This window comes from Halichoerus grypus, chromosome 14 (genome assembly GCF_964656455.1).
Source record: "Halichoerus grypus chromosome 14, mHalGry1.hap1.1, whole genome shotgun sequence".
In the NCBI taxonomy this organism is placed as follows: Eukaryota; Metazoa; Chordata; class Mammalia; order Carnivora; family Phocidae; genus Halichoerus; species Halichoerus grypus.
Window position 1 is genome coordinate 26,715,958 of NC_135725.1, and position 15,553 is coordinate 26,731,510.

General features: G+C 47.6%; 1 long non-coding RNA gene across 1 annotated transcript in view; it reads left to right on the plus strand.

Moving 5' to 3' along the window:
- Positions 1-14,172, plus strand: part of LOC118525078 (uncharacterized) — a 50,941-nt gene extending 36,769 nt beyond the window's left edge. Inside the window, exons 2-3 of the long non-coding RNA XR_013443733.1 lie at positions 11,967-12,181; positions 14,127-14,172. This is a non-coding gene — a long non-coding RNA (uncharacterized LOC118525078). The remainder of the gene's footprint in view (positions 1-11,966; positions 12,182-14,126) is intronic.
- Positions 14,173-15,553: the final 1,381 nt, after the last annotated feature.

Below are 15,553 nucleotides of genomic sequence, written 5' to 3' on the forward strand. Positions count from 1 at the left end.
GAGTGAGTGGGGAGGAGGAGCAGAGGGAGAGGGACAAGCAGACTCTGTGCTGAGCGCGGAACCTGATGCAAGGCTCAATCTCAGGACCCTGAGATCATGAACTGAGCTGAAACCCAAAGTCAGATGCTTAACTGAATGAGCCACCCAGGCGCCCTGCCACATCCATCTTTTAAAACAGGTTTCTTGGTATTGTTCACATCACTCCCCTGCTTCAAAGCTATCAGTAACTATGGGTCTTGGTAGCTTGTATGTTTTTAGAAATTTATCCATTTCTTCTACGTTATCCAATTTGTTGGTATATAAATGTTCAGAGTATTATCTTATGATCCTTTGTATCTTGTGGCATCAGGTTAATGTCTCCTTTTTTGTTTCTAATTTGATTTATTTGAGTCTTCTGTCTCTTTTTCTACTGAGGAACAAAGAAAGGAGGTGAAAGACACGCACACTGAAAACTATAAAACCCTAATAAAAGAAATTAAAGCAGACACAAATAAATGGAAAGAAAACCTGCCTTCATACATTTGGGCTGCTATCACAAAATACTACAGACAGGTAGGTTATAAACAACAGAAATTTATTTCTCATAGTTCTGGATGCTAGAAGTCCAAGATCAAGTTGCTAGCATAGTTGAGTTCTGGAGAAGACCCTCTTTTGGGTTATATACTGCTGACTTTTCACTGGATCCTCATGGTGGAATGAGTGATCTAACTCTCTGGGACCTCTTTTATAAAGGCATTAATCCTATTCATGAGAACTGTATCTGCATGACCTAATCACCTCCCAAAACCCTATCTCCTAATGCCATGACCTTGAAGGTTAGAATTTTAACGTATAAATTTGGGGCAGACACAAACATTCACATCATAGTACATTCCATGTTCACGGATTGGAAGAATTAATACTATTAAAATGTTCACACTACCTAAAGCACTCCCACCACTCCTATTCAAGAAGCACAAGCAGTCCTAGCCAGAGCAATCAGGCAAGAAAAGAAATAAAAGGCATTCAAATCAGAAAGGAAGAAGTAAAATGATCTTCATTTGCAGATGACACGATCTTATATGTAGAAAACCTTAATGACTCCACCAAAAACTGTTAGAACCAATGAATGAATTTGACAAAATTAAAGACTACAAAATCAACAACAACAAAAAAATCAGTTGCATTTAATACATTAACAACCAACTCTCCAAAAAGGAAATTAAGAAAACAATCCCATTTCCAATAATATCTAAAAAACCAAAATACTCAAGAGTAATCTTAACTCTATCTTTATTAATCTGTTTATAAAGCACCAAGGGGATGGCTGCTTCCCACCTGCACACATTACTCTCAGCTAGTGTGGATCACATCAGAGCTGCCCAGGAAGCTCCACAGTGACCCACTGAAGGGGACTAAAGTTCAAATCTAGAGAGGAGCAGCTCATCATATACCTGTGTGACTCCTGGGGGGTGCTATCTCAGGGATGGTGACATCTCCTCCGGGAGAGGACAACAACATGTCTGGTCATAACTCTCCTCTGTGTTCTGGTCCTGTATTCCACTGCCATGTGTTCCCTTGCCTCCCCTATATGGTGTGCGGCCCACATCTGACCCGCATCAAAGCTCTTAATAATATTGGAATCTTCACTTTCTTCCTCCAATTGCACAAAGTCCAGTTTTCTAAAACACAGAGATGTTCTGCTTTTAAGACTCAGTACTATGTGACTACATCCTATTCTAGCTATTTCTCTTCCTATTTGTGATTGCATGGATTTATACAATTCTCTTCACACATCTTTTGAGCCCCTCCTCCAAACAAGAATTCTGTTTACATATGACCTTAGAAAAGCCTGTGGGAGAAGCTTAAATTCAGTGACCTAGTTTCAGATTGAAACAGGAGGAACTTACAGACTACATGCTACTTGGCAGTTTTCTCTGTATTCAAAAACTCTTTTTTTCTCTGGTCATTTTCCATCTCCTATAATTCAAGAGACTTAAGGTTGAAAAAAAATGCCATTTAAGATAATGTGAAGATGTCACCACACTATCACTTTGCAGTGTCCCTGTTGGTTTTTCCCCTTGCTACATATAGGACACACTAAGGTTGCTGCTGTTAATTAGCAAATAAGAACAGAAAAGAAAAGAAGACGGGGCTGGGGGGGCAGCAGCTTCTCAGACAATCAGGGGACTTTGGACTCATGTGCCCAACTTGCTGTAGGTGCATGGAAATGAGCGAGGCCACGTGTGGTGGTGCTGGAGCGGGCACGCCAAGCAATTTCAATGGACCTTTACTTAGGTGGTCTTGGGTGCCTCTGCCTTTTATCCTTCCGAACAATCTGTGCTCTTCACCATTGGTTGGATTTTTGTTTTGTATCTGAGCCAAATCCCATCAAGGCTTCTTTAAAAATAATGAGTTGCAGTCATTTTCTTGAGAAAAGGAAAAAGAAAAGGCTAATCAGTACAAGTGATATGGAGGGGAAAATTGGCACGCATATGTCAAGTGATTTAAGTCCCTTAGCAAGTGAGGGCTTCCCCCATCAGGCACAGGCAGACCTTGCCTGGTATACTTAATTGGTTATTGGGTGGGAGTCTGGCAGCCATGCAAGCCTTAGCAAGCCCTCAGAGAGAGGCGTGTGTGGGAAGAAGGGTGAGGGTGAGGGGCGGGCTGCACACCTGAGCAGTCAGAATTGCAAAGGTCTCCAGGCAAAGGCGTCCCTGGCCTCAACAAGAGCCAATTAGGGAGAATGACAAAACCCACACCATGGCTTCCCAACTCATTAATTCCTGCCAGGAATTAACGCAGATCCTTCCCCCCCGTGTCTCACGTCCGAGGCAACAGTGTGCTCATAGTTTGCGGGGTCACTGAGCGAGGCTTGCTGCTGTGGGACCCCCGCAGTTGAGGGCTGGGTGGGGAGTCCTGCTAATGGATGGGGGCAGGTGGGGGGGCGGTTGAAGTCATGGAATGTGGGGAGGAGGGACCTCTCACTGTCCCCATTGACCCTCACACTTTGCACAGGAAGAGAGTGATGCTCAAAACTCCGACTTTTCTGGGCACATGACTTAGCGACAAAGCCCCACCTGAACACAAGCCTCCTCATTCCAAGGCCAAAGGCTTTCCCTTGTTCCGCTCTGAGGCTTAACGGGTGTGTATGAGTCTGCCTGGGTTGCCATAACAAGTACCACAGATGGGGACTTAAAAAACAGAAACATATAAAACAACAAGAACAAAAACAGAAAAACAGAAGTTTATGTCTCCCAGTTCTGGAGGCCAGATGTCCAAGATCATGATGTCGACAGGGATGGTTTCTCAAGAGGCTTCTCTCCTTGGCTTGGAGGTGGCCTCCTTTCCACTGTGCCCCCACTGGTCTCCCTCTGTGCGCATGCCTGATGTTCGTGTGTTCAAGTTTCCCCTTCTTAGGAGGACACCAGATGAGATCAGGGCCCAGCCTACCAGTCCTCATTTTTAACTTAATCCCATGTCTTTAAAGGCCTGGTCTCCAAATACAGTCACATTCTGAGACATTGGGGTTAAGTCCTCAACATATGGTTTTTGGGGGGAACACAATTCAGCCCATAACAGAGTGTGACGAGGGCCAACGAGGGTAGTCCGTGCTTCTGTGGTTTCAGTGCAGTCACCGGCTCAGTGTATAAACAATCAGTATGTCGCCGCAAGACTATTTCATTGTCTTTGTTTTGCCTTGGAAATAATCTTCTGCCGTCCTAGACCTTCCGAAGGTTACCCGCATTCCACAAGGGGGCTGACGTCCCCTCTCAATGTTGGCAACTCCACTGCAGAAAGGGCTGGGGGAGAGCTAGCGTGAGAATCGGTTAAGACACAGTGGTCTTTAAAGTTCTCTGAATGCTCCGGGGAGAAAGCCTAATTTCCAATCCTAATTTCCTTCTGTTTTGTACATCCTTTCTTCCTCTCCCTCAGGAATACACTTTATATATGTTTGCTTTAAGTCATGTAACATTTTTTACAGCGTTCTTTCCTTGACATCGGGAACATTAAATACTTTCCCTCTGTATTTGGAACAGCGGTGACAAAGGCCACTGAGGCCCCGGCCACCGGGTTACAGCCAAAGCGGTACCTTGGATCCTAGATTTTATGTCTCACCCGTCACTGTTCATTTGTGCTCCAGGTACAGGGAGTAGACTGTTTTCTTAAAAGAAGAGTCACGCCTGGAGAAACAAGGTAGCAATAACGTTAGTAAAAACAACAGGACTTGAATGTATCAGATGATTCTGATGGTATAAACGTGCCCGGATTTCTGTCAAGAGCACTGATTTTTTTTTTTTTTTCTGCTTTGCAAAGGTTAGGGGTGCAGTTTTCCACCAGGCTGGACGAACTCACTTGCGCAGACGTGGCAGAAGCGCGGGGATCAGGCTGCTTCGGCCTGAGCCGAGAGGAGCATCAGCCCCGGGGCAGCTAGGGGTGGTGGGCGCAGGGCGGACGTCCTAGCTCCGTGCTTCACGGTGCCCAGCGTGGGTGCAGCTCCGGTGTCAGAGGGGCATCAGACACAGCTCCAGAGCCACCGGACCGCGCCGTGATGGGTGTCATCTACTCTGGCACGCCTCCTGCAGCTTTTAACCCGCCCTCGGTGCGGGGAAGGTCCCAGCTCACCGGCTGTGGGCTCTGGCCTCTTTCTTGCTACTCTTGCAAAGCCATGACTAGGAGATAAGAGTGGCTCACACTCCAAGTGTGGATGTGGATGTGTGGGTGAACAGACACAGGGCGCAAAGCGCTGGAGGAGGCCGGTTAGGGGCCGTCACTCCCCACTCCCGTTATCAGAGACGTGTCTGGGGCCTGCTTTGCGGAGCCTGGCTCCCTACGACCTCATTCACCCGGCTGATTCTAGTTTCCTCGACTGTGACACGGGAGAAATTTCTGCCATGCTTATTTCATGCGTTGTCATGCAGATGAGATGCGAATATGTAATTCGGGAACTGTCTGAGATACAAATATATATGCATAGGTTCATCTATCTGTGCGCTTGCAGGTCTCAGTAGTTAATGCATACGCAGATGTATGAATTACTTTTACCATCTCCTAGTCATTGTTTTATGTGAAATGTGACAATAATGAGGGACGGAGATAGGGTAGAAAAATTTGAGTTTATCATTCCAATTCCAAAAGAATCCTATGTTTGGGAGAGGAGGAAGGCACATTCAGTGTAGGACTTTATTTGTGGGAAGAGGGCTCGTAGAGTTAAGTATGTGCGGCTTACAGATTGTCTCCACGTTGTTTTCAAAAAATTACATTCCTGGACATCCAGCTTTTTAAAGATGAAATGTTTCCCTGATGAAAGAAATTATTGTTAACAGTCAGGAATATCAAAAGAAGCACATGAGTATGTGTCCTACGATGTGGTTCAAGAGGCCTGTCATCCTTCCTTGCTTTCCTCCCGCCTCAGGAAGATGGCAGTTAATATTCCAGAACTATCCTAAGAAGTATTCATTTTCTCCCCCGAGATGAGATTTATTGCTCCCTCTCCCTCCCCACCAGTTTTTCCTAGTTAGAATTTAACTCTCACTGGGTGGGATGTGTAGTCTGTGGGTGTCTGCTGGTGCTTGTGTGGACCCTGAGCAGCTGGAGGCCAGGAAGCACAAGATGGTGCCCAAGCTGGGGTGGGAGCGGGTCCGGCCCACCTTAAGATGGCCCCTGTCTAGCCTCGGCCTGTGGTTCAGAATCCACTCAGACTCATGGAAGGACACAACCTGCAGCAAGACTATGGAAAGACAGGCCAGAGTTCCGGATTCTTCTGTCTGGACCAGTCTCTGGAATGGAGGCAGAGTTGAGGCTGGGTTTCCCATGCTGGAGCGGCCATGGCCAGGCCAACCTGGAGAGAGCCATCCACGCGTGAGTGTTGTCTCAAACAAGGAAAAAGTTCACAAGAGTTCCTGTAAATTCTGCTCTGCTTTGTTGTTGTTCTGTTTGTCTGTTTGTTTTTAACGGTAGCTACCTCAGTGGGCATTTCCCCCCCTCTTGAAACATGACTCGTTATTACATTTTATTTAGTCATTTCCTCCTATGCTAAAATAAATTGGAGTAGCTTACTGTGACACTACAAAGGAATAAAGCAAATAAATAGAAAGAGCCTTTGTGGTGCATGGGAAATAGTATGAAGGTCAGGTTAAGACCCAATGTACAGACTTACACAGAGTCCATACACTTGGCGTGGGCTTGTCTTTGGTTCCCTAGGGAGGCACCAAGCCTTTCCCCTCGAGTTTCCCACGGTGCAGGGCCCAAAGGTGTTCACAGAGCTGCTTGGTCCATAAAGTCTTCTGCTCCATTCCTCACTCCCTCTGTCTCCTCCCTGACTGCTGGTCAGATGCAGAAGACATAGCCCTTCGAAGACTCGGAGACCCTTGGGAATGGTAGAGCCGCAAAAAGGAAGGGCCCGTGTCCAGAATTACTGGGTGGAAGAGTTCCTGCCCACCGACCAGGAACACCAGTAGAACTTCATACAAATGAGAATAAACTTCTGCTGTGTGTGGTATTGTTTGTTGAAGCAGTTCATCTACGTGATTCACACACTTTCCACTGCACTCTGTGCAGCCTTGGGAAGCAGGGCTTGAGAGATAGAATCGTGTTGGCTGGGAGCTTCCCCCTGGTGATCTTGAGATTTGAGACCTGCCCTTTGAACCTTTCCCCCCGCCCCGCCCGTGTCTCAGTTGGTGCCAGGGGCCTCCTGAGGACAGATTTCTGGTTCTGTCACTTAAGTTTCCCTTAGTGCTTGACTATTGTCCCCACAAGGGCCCTGAATGAGAACTTTCTGGAGGTGGGCAGGCTTCACTTCACAGAGGCACGAGGGCACTGGAAACTGGGGGTACGTGGCTGCCTGTGGTCTGGAGCCTCCTGCTTTCCCGCCTCGCAGGCCATGTAGGGTTGCAAGGGGCGGCCAGCCCCGGCCCCTGGGAAGGCTCATTCCTCCCCCGGGCGACTCTAGGTGTGCAAATAGCTCAGGGAAGGATCATTTAAAATCGCCTTTAAAGCCTGATTTGTAAATAATCTAAGACTGAAGACAGAGCAAGTTAAATATTTATTTGAAGATTATGTCTCTAAAGAGGGATTGTTGAAAATTAGTGAGTGCTTTGCCATCTTCTCTTTCCCCTCCCCTGCTGGAGGGCATATTATTTTTACGGCTGTGTTTGACAGCCAGAACAAGCCTCTGTAGATTTAGTGGTTGTTTGTAGTGGCATTTATGTGTTTGAATGAGCTGGGCAAACAGGACGGAGGGAGGTGGGGTTGGCTAATTAACTCTACAATCTCTTGCTAACACTTCCACACTCAGAAAATGCCGGTAAAAGAACCATTCACAGTCTTTTACAAAAGAAATCCTGCCCTGAACATGGCAGGTTTGGAAAGCACAGCAAATCCACGCTCCTGCCCTTACCGATTTAGGGTCTTCAAAGTGAAAGACTTGCTTCTGGGCTGAAAGTATCTGTGGCCATAACCTGCTGGTTGAGAAAACCAGCTGCCTGACCAGATCCTGGGATAATGTCGCTCACTCACTCATTCATCACACATTTGGTCCTCACCTGATGGTTCTGGGCCCTGGGTTTATACGGATACATTATATATATATCCATGCCCATATTCATATACAGATACATATTCATACACACATACAGATCCATGCGTATTTATACCCACACATATAAGCGTACACACATACATACACATACATACACATAGACAAATACAGATACATGCCAAACCTGCTTTCTAAAGTACACACAGAAAGGTATTTGAAAAATTGCTCGGGCGCCTGCCTGGGTGGCTCAGGCAGTTAAGCGTCTGCCTTCAGCTCAGGTCATGATCTTAGGGTCCCCTGTTCTGCGGGGAGTCTGCATCTCCCTCTGCCCCTCCCCCCGCTCGTGCTCACTCTGTCTCGCTCTCTTGCTCTCTCGCAGAAATAAATAAATAAAAAATCTTAAAAAAAAAAGATCGCTCATTTTTGTTGTAGTGAATAGATTTATTAGTGAAAATCAAGCTTGAGAAAAAAACATGAAAACTTTGCTTGGTCAATATATGGATTTACCCAGAACATTTTCCTCCCCCAGGAAATTGTGTTGGAAGGCAAACTCATCCCATGTTCCCCTGAGACTGAATTCTTGGCAACTCACCTTTCTGGAACTCGTCTTGGAGGTGAAGAGCCTGGGTTAAATCAGTGCCCCCTTATGAATCACCTGGAGGTTCTGCTTCAGTAGATCTAAGATGAGGCCTAAGAATCTAGAATTGTTTTTTATGGTTTTGGTGCATTTTATTGGTTTTCTTCTATAATTCTAATAAAGGCCCAGGTGATGCTTAAGACCCAAAATATTTGGAAAACACTGGAACAGATGAGATCTGTTTTTTTTTTTTTGAGGTCTCCCCTGGGTATGATATTTTAATATCCTTATATTTCCAGGGGCTCCTTTGTCCCCTTCAATGGATATCTCTGGAAAAGCTTTAATGAGAGCACTTGTGATCAGTAGATTTTTTTTTTTTTAAGATTTCTTTATTTATTTGAGAGAGAGAGAGCGTGTGCACGGGCTGGGGGAGGGGCAGAGGGAGAGGGAGAGGGAATCCTCAAGCAGACTCCCTGCTGAGGGCAGAGCTCTAAGCAGGGCTTGATCCCAGGACCTTGAGATCACGACCTGAGCTGAAATCAAGAGTTGGTTGCTTAACCGACTGGGCCACCCAGGCACTCTGATCAGTAGATTTTTAAATTTTAATTTTTTAATTTAAAAAATTTTTTTAAAGATTTTATTTATTTGACAGAGAGAGAGAGACAGTGAAAGCAGGAACACAAGCAGGGGGAGTGGGAGAGGGAGAAGCAGGCTTCCCGCGGAGCGGGGAACCCAATGCGGGACTCGATCCCAGGACCCTGGGATCATGACCTGAGCTGAAGGCAGACGCTTAAGGACTGAGCCACCCAGGCACCCTGATCAGTAGATTTTTTAAAGAAGTAAAAGGAAAGCGTGAGAGAAGAGCCTTACTGAGGCACTACAGCCCCCCGATGATCTTGTAGGAGGGGGTAGTGGTGACCCAATGGGGGCAGAGTCCCTCAGTGGTAAGTAGTCCAGTGGCGAAGTAAGGACACGGCCACTGTATTGTGTCAGGGCCCGAGGACCGTGCAGGCCTCACGCAGCCCTGAGTGGGGGTCAGGGCCGCCCTCCCATCTTCCCTGCTCCGGAGGTCGCTGGGCACTGCTTTTCAGAGGCCCGCCCCGAGTGGGAAGCTAGCCGTGGGCTCATTTTCTCTCCCCGACCCGCCATTGTCCACGTGGGGCAGGGAGGTCAAGAACTCATAGGCACTTCCTCTCTGCTCTTTCCTCAGTTTCCCCCAGCCCTGGGATACCACTGCTTCTAGTGTTTGCTTTCCTTCCGTCTCTTCTCCAAGGCACCATCACACCTGGCCTTTCCTCCCCCCAGGATGCCTGTTCTGGCTCAGCAGCCCACCGCTCGAGCGTGGAAGGATGAGGAGTGCCCTCTGTGTTGTGTACTGGGTCTCTGCCATGTCCCCTCCTCCATCATGCCACCTCCCGTAGAAGAGCCTCTTGCTCTGCTTCCAGCTCCTCAGTGGCTCCTGCAAGGTGGCTCAAGCTCTGGCGCTCTGGTGACTTCTCCTCCACTCACCGTCCCTTCAACCTCAGAGGAAATATCACCTTCCTCTTGTTCTCATTTCTGGGGTGCCTTAACATCTCCTGTTTGGCTTCTCTGGGCTTCCGCCATGTCTCTAATTCCCTGCGTTGAATTCCCTTTGCGTGGAAGACGCAGTCACATTCCTGTTTCCTGCACTCTGACCCCAAATAGCTCGGCTCTCAAACTACATCCGTGGTAAGATGAAAGCCGAACCTGCGGCAGCCCCGCTTGACAACTGCCTGGCTGAAACGCCGTCATGCCAGCATTAGGAGGTCCCGAGGGGAAGGCATCAACCTTCCCAACTCCTGTCCTCTTTCAGTGCGCGTGGTCTTCCAGCTCTTCTGATTCCCCAGGCGCAGATTCCAGTGTTCTCTGCCGCTCCTCCCGCCACCTCGCCCCCCCATTCCCCACATCGCCCCCCCATTCCCCACATCGCCCCCCCATTCCCCACATCGCCCCCCCATTCCCCACATCGCCAGTCCTCCGCGAGGCAGCTCCCCAGTGTGTCCACCTCCGCACCCCTCATGTGCATTCACACCACCCTTCCTCAGGCCGCCTTCCTCTCTCGTTGCAAAGGCCTTTGGTCTGTCTCCACCTCCAATCCACACCCCAGCTCCTGGGGCGACGTTAGTCAAACCATTCCGCTCCGTCCCCTGCAGACAAAATCAAGGTCCAACCCACCCTGGCCAGTGAGCGCTCCTGCCACCTAACCCCCACGCACAGCTTGGCGCCCAGCGGGCGGCTCCACTCCCCATCACTCAGGCGTACCTGCCTTTCCTGCATGTACTCTGCTCCCTCCTGCCCGCACACCTTTCTTATTTTTACCTATCTTCACTTCTTGGTTTAATGTCTGCTCCAACCTAAAGCCTCTCCTAATCCTGCTCTCTGGAACTAATCTCTCCTTCCTCAATGCGCTCCTGTGTTTCTTTATGCAACTCTTTTGCCTATTATCACATTCGGCCTGGTGGGTTAGCTACACTGCTTTCGTGGCCCCAAATGGTAAGTTTTTTGGATGAGGTGCATGTTCATATTTACAGCTCCCATCACATAGCTGACTCTCAGTGGAGGCGGGACGCAAGTCACGTTACTAGCGCTCCGTGCGCAACCCGGTTACTGTGTTTCAGAGCAATGCTTTCATACAGTTAGTTCTCTCTTTTAATCTATTTTCTCAACCACATGGCTGTTTTCTTGGAAATGGTACTTGCTTCTCTTTTTAACCCAGTCTCTTAAACATAATCAACAGATATTAATCATTTACTGGACTACTTTTCTGATTCGATCATATATGGAGGGTCTGTCATAGATAATGTGTTCAGTGATTTACATACTTTATTTTATCCTCTCCAGGAGGGATTCCCTTCATTGTACAGGTATGAAAAACTAAGTCTCTGAGAGACTGGGGAGCTGTAGATACCGGGCCAGGGCCTGAAGTGAGATCAGGATGACTCAAAACTCTACATTGTGAAAGGGGAGAGGCTCTTCCCTTTCATCTTGGGAGGAAATGTTGTACCTGAGGAGAAAACAGAGCAGGTGACCACTCCCACCTCTGGTTTATTCCTGGTGTTGAAACTGCCCCTCTGCTTTGGATTCCCCCGGACAGTAGTGAGATGGCTCACTGTGCATCCTTTGTCCTCTGGCTCAGTGCATAGTGACAGGGATTGCTTCTGACTCCAGCCAGGTTTCCCTGCCAGCTCCCTTACAATTGACCCCACCCTCACCCAGATAGGCTCAGTCATCCCAATTCTCAGTAACTCAACAATCGAAAAATAGTTTGTCCTTACAAGAGACCCACAGGATGTCAACTCTGGCCTCTGTGGGCATGGATCCAGCTATTAGGAATGGGGCCATGTTCTGTACTGTCACAGCACGTGACGGGAGCAATGGAATTCCTGGCCTGGCTTCCACGCAGGGTCTGGGTAGGCAGAGCTGTAGGCAGTTCTTTCTGGGGGCTCTCTTGTCTGCCAACTTGGATGACCTTTGGGGCATGGTGCAAGGTGTAGCTTTTTGGTTAGCTTTTCGCAGGGCTTTTGGATCCTCTTGTTTCCTTTCCCCTTTGGCTTTTATTTGCAGAGCCTCAGCTTCTTCATTCATTGCAAGAACCCGAATGCATTGAGGCATGGGTGCCTGGAGTAGCCGGGCTCATTAACGGGAATCCTGCAAGTGAATATAAAAGTGTGAACAGAGTAACAGTGCTGAGGTGACTGTCCTTTCTTGTCTCATTTTTAGATAATCCCCCCTGTCTTGTTTCCCCTTCTCAAGTTTCTGTTGCCTTATTTCCCCTCCACCCTGTGTCTTTCCTTTTGCCCTCCCTGAATTCTTCTCTTCACCATCGTCTTTTATCTTCTCTTTTTCAAGGCAAAAAGGACACAGCTTCGCAGCGTCCGCCTGTCAGACTTCTTGGCCCTCAGGCTGGAAAAGTTCTGGAGTTCTCAGGAATCCTTCAAGCCTGGCTCCAAGGACCCCCTGCCCCTCACCCGTGCAGACCACAGGGAGGAGCAAGAAGCCTTCAAGGCACAGACCAGGTTGGACTAGATTCAGGAGCCTAATTACCACCAGAAAATTAAAGAAAGGTAATAATTGCTTTTAAACACTTAACAAAAGGCCATCTCACCTCACAGGTTTGTAAATTTGTAGTGAGAACTGATTACAAGGGGGCACTTGTGCTGCCTTCTTTGTGTTTGATTTGCAAACCAGAATGCACACGCCCCCATATGCATAATTGGACCCTCACGGTCCCCGCATCAATGTGGTGATGCAGCAGAAGTTTATTTATCCCGTGCTCATTCAAAGAAAAGCTGAATGGAACAAGAAAACTCCCACTTTGCGATGGGATTAGATACCGTGGAGTATTCCTCCCCCCACTGTACTCTTTCAAGGATTTTTTTTTTTTTAAGTTTCTAAATCTGCTTGGGAAAAAAAAAAGTAAATTGCCAGAAGTGAGATTAGTGGGGAATATTGTTCTTAGGACAATAGTCTCTTTATGGCTTGACTGGTATGGGCTCCCTGCTTCAAAAAAATACAAGGGCTGGAGGTGTGGGGCTTCTTAATTGCCTACATCTGATCAACTGGCAGCAGAAAAAGAAGAAGAAAGAAAGAAATCTCATTCAGCTCTGATTTAGCCTGGATCAAGTCCACTTGCTAATCAGAGTTTAATGAGGATGCCACTGGCCCTGTTGTATTTGCCAACGCTCCCACTAAGGTCCCTGGCCTTCTGTTTGTGCAGGGGGCACTTTCGTCCTGCCGCCCCACGAAGCAGGATGCGGGCTGAGATGGAAGAGTCCCAGCCCGGAGAAGTTAATTAAGTTTAGGCCCTTGGCATTCCAAGTCACCGGAACCCATGGTGGGAAGCCTCACCCACCGCACAAAAGAGACCCACACGGAGCTCTGAATGGTCATCCCGGCGGGGGTGGCTGGGCTCCTGCGCGCCCCACTGCCAGCTCTTAACCCCGGGAACTGTGTCCCCTCCACTGCACAAACTGAATAGGCCTGCAGGACCGTGGGCCGCTTCGGGACGCAGGAGGATACGGGAAGCACATGGGCCATCATCCAATGTCACTAATAGACGTGCACGCTCCAGAGTCTGCAAAGAATCCACAGACCTCTGAAGGCTCAGACGAGGGAATGATTTGTTTCCAAGTCATATTCTCTTTGGTTTAAACAAAAATTCTCAGAAGCAAAAAGTTGACTTTAGGTGGGCAAGCTACTGTCTCGTTGTGTATCCCATCATCTCCAAGGAGGGAATGAAGCTTCTGCGGCCGCCATGAGGATGCCGCAGGGCGCTGACACCTTGGAGACAGGACACACAATTCACAGGGTGCTGGGGGCCCCGGGGTGAATGGAGCACCCCCTCTTTGCTGTGCATTTGCATTTATGGCATGTGAAGGCATGAGGGCAACGGAGAGAATAGGCCATTTGGAGGGTCATGGAATTGGGTTTGAGTTCCGGGTCCTGAATTCTCAGAGGGTATGTCCCTTCTGACAACTAAAACGTTTACCATGGTGTGAGGATCCAGATAATATGTGTGAGCCCTGCCTTGAGCAAGGGCACGTGGTAAAGGCTCCTGTGTTCCCTCTGAACCTGCAGTTCTCAAAATTTGGAGGTCGTCAGAATCCCTTAAAGAGCTGGTGAGCATGCACACTCCTGAGTCCCACCCTCAGATTCTGATGAACAGGTCTGCGGTGGGGCCTGAGACTCTGCATTCCTCACAAACTCCCTGCTGCTGAATTGTAGGCCACATTTTTAGACACTGCCTTAGACCTTCTCTCCTTCCCTCCCTCCCTCCCTTTCCTCCCTCCCTCCGATCCTTCCCTCCTTCCTTCCCTCCTTCCTTCCTCCTTTCCTTCCTTCCTTCCTTCTTTCCTTCCCTCCTTCCTTCCTTCTTTCCTTCCCTCCTTCCTTCCTCCTTTCCTTCCCTCCTTCCTTCCTCCTTTCCTTCCTTCCTTCTTTCCTTCCCTCCCTCCTTCCTTCCTTCCTCCTTTCCTTGCTAATTTGTGTTATTTATTGTGGTTTCTTTAGTGCCTACAACAGTGCCTGGTCTACTGCAGTTCCCCATTAAAATGTATTAAACTAATGAAAACAGCCCCATGAAAAAGATGAAAAGACAAGGCTCCAGAAGGATAGGTAACTTGGCCAAGATTACACAACCAAGAGATGGCAGAGAAAGAACAAGCACCAGGTATTTGTGGCGTCAAAGCCAGTGCTCTTAACCCCCATGCCAGCTTCTCTCACTCCCAGCATGCTCTGGGCTGAGGCTAATCTGGGCACATTTCCCTTGGGAATCTGGAAATCCTGACTGCTGGCATCACACAAGGCTCTGAAGGGCTCATTCTCTCCTGAGAGCAAAACTGAAAGGGTAGGGAGTGGCTGGTTGGCCTCAGATGGCAAAGGTGGTCCTCTGAGAACCTACCACTCAGCCAGCCCATTCTTTTTAAACATTTGGAAGTATATAGAGAGAATTGTACCAACATACTTTCCCTCATTTATTGGAGAGCTGACTGGAATGTTTTTCTGCCTCACAGTTTGAGTTTACCCTCCAAGGAAATTCTTCCTCCAGACCATGGGCAAGCTCTTGGATCTTGTTTTATAATCCCAACTGTTGAAACAGCAGATAAAAACTCTGGGGAGACCCATTTGGTTATAATGCACAATGAGATGCTCAATAAATGTTTGAACAAATTAATGGACAAAACATTTTTAAATTAAACTTTTTATTTTGAGATAATTATAGATTCATGTGCAGTTGTAAGAAATAATACAGAGATATTCCTTGTACCCTTTATCCAGTTTCTCCCAAATGGTGACACCTTGCAAAACTAGAGTACAATGTCACAACTAGGATATTGACATTGACACAGTCAAGATACAGAGCATTTCGATCACCACGTGGATCCCTCATGTTGCTCTTTTATAGATACTCCTCATTCCTTCCTGCATCTCCCTCTCTACTCATAACACCAGGGAAATCACTAATCTGTTCTCCACTTCGATAATTTTGTTATTTCAAGAATGTTGGATAAGTAGAATCATATAGCACGTTTCCTCTTGCGATTGATTTTCTTTTTCACTTAACACAGTTCTCTGGAGATTCATCCAAGTTGTTGATGTATCATGCGTTTACTCCTTTCTTGCCAAGTAATATTCCATGGTATTGAAACTGAAGTTTGTTTAACCGTTTAACTGTTGAAGGACATTTGGATTGTTTCCAGTTTTTAGCTATTAGGAATAAAGCTGCAGTGACCGTTCATGGACAGGTTTTCGTGTGACCCAACATTTTCATTTTTCTGGAGCAAATGCACCAGGAGGATAATTGCTGGGCTCTAAGATAGTTTATGTTTAGTTTTTTTTTTTTATGAAACTGCCAAACCTTTTTCGAGTGGCCGTGCCATTCTACACTCCCACCAGCCATGTATCAGTGATCCAGTTTCTCTGCATCCTCCCTAATA